General features: G+C 41.3%; 1 long non-coding RNA gene across 1 annotated transcript; it reads right to left on the bottom strand.

Annotated features, from left to right (window-relative positions):
* Nucleotides 1–421: 421 nt before the first annotated feature.
* On the bottom strand, nucleotides 422–1146 carry LOC137154664 (uncharacterized). Its single transcript, XR_010920266.1, has 2 exons — nucleotides 1093–1146; nucleotides 422–645 (listed from the first exon to the last, which is right to left on the bottom strand). It is a non-coding gene; the product is annotated as an uncharacterized lncRNA (long non-coding RNA).
* Nucleotides 1147–1568: the final 422 nt, after the last annotated feature.

Below are 1568 nucleotides of genomic sequence, written 5' to 3'. Positions count from 1 at the left end.
TCAATTGAATTCTAAAGGCTTTACTGAACCCTACTGAATTCATTCCTGTTAAATTCTAAAGGATGTTTCCACCAGGGGAACATTGCTCAGTTCTCAAAACTTGTGCCCCAATACCAGAAAGCACTTAAGCACATGTTTAAGTGCCTGGAAATCAAGCACATGCTTAAATCCTGTTTATTTCAAGGGACTTAAAACATGTGCTTGCCTGAATCAAGGCCTGTGTGATCTTAACCCTATAGCAGAGATGGTGACAATGGACAAAGTACACGGGGCTGATCTAGGACATGGAGACAGCTGCAATACTAGATTTTGTTGCTTGTTTTAGTTGTGTGCTGACCTTATATGATATTTTAAGAGTTTATTTAATTGATTCAATCACCATAGGCTTAATTGGGTAGTTACAACTTTTTTGGAAAGATGATTCAGAACTGATGAGACAGACCCAGCTTCATACTTCTCTACTTGGAAAAGGTCACAAGCAGAGTTATGTGTTTTACTTCAGCAGTTTCATAGTTCTATAGTGTTTGTTCAGTGGACAATCTTGCCCTCCTTGAAACAGATCAGGTATTTCGGGGAGATTTCTGAACAGTTCCTGTCAACCTTATCGGCTTTCTGTACTCTGTGATCTTCACCTAGTGGCAAATTCTTTAAAAAGTAGACACAAAGAGAAAATTACTAATTACCAGTTGTTATGGGCCAGGAACCTCACTCTTCTGAATAAAGCTCCACACCCTGGCCTGTAAATCCATGCACTAATTGGGGCCTAGAGACCAAACCCTTTACACACTTTTATGGTGCAGGTCGTCAGCCACAACATTACACACACTAACCTCTAAAAAAGAGGAGATGCCTGGCTGCACTGCAGCCACTTTGCATCAGTTCCCTGGGGGAGAACTAGGCCATAGCTAAGGGAAGGGAAGGGAAAGATACTCAGGATGCTGCTGCATCTTGCTGATCTGCAGTTGCTGAAAATGTCTCCTATAGGCCATAAACAGCCAGGCATAACTTATAGCAGCTTTGAATTGCTCTAAATTGATTCCAGGGACAAAGCCATCCCCAGGTCTGGGGAAATGCAAAGCTGGTTTAAATCACCTTTGCCAGTTCTTAGGTCCTGCATCCGGAGCAGCTCAGCCAGACCAGAGAATCTGGCCCATTGTCTTCACAATAACTAGCCTTCCCAATCATCCCACTAGGAACCTGATATTCTACTCTACCCCATTTACCCTCCTAATACAGGGCCAGATCCTCAGCTGTAGTAAATCAAGGTAGTTCCATTGAAGAACTATGCCCATTTATGATAGCTAAGAATGGGCCCATTCTGTGTGAGGAGTGTGAATTAAAGTAGTTCTGAAAACTAAATTTTGAACTGTTGACATTGATGTGATTAAATTTTTAGCCACTATGTTACATTAACAATAGCTTTTTGCAAACAAAGGCATACACACTTGACTGTGAACATTATGGATTTCACTTGCCAAAGCACTGTCCTTAGGGAGAATTATCCAATATGTTTAGTGACTAATCTCAATTTCAATGTGTTCAACTGAGTGACCTAAATTCAGACCATC

The sequence above is a fragment of the Emydura macquarii genome, unplaced genomic scaffold (assembly GCF_026122565.2).
Source record: "Emydura macquarii macquarii isolate MOO-44397 ecotype Brisbane River unplaced genomic scaffold, CSIRO-AGI_Emac_v2 contig_1263, whole genome shotgun sequence".
Classification (NCBI taxonomy): domain Eukaryota; kingdom Metazoa; phylum Chordata; order Testudines; family Chelidae; genus Emydura; species Emydura macquarii.
This window is presented reverse-complemented; position numbering and strand designations above follow the sequence as displayed.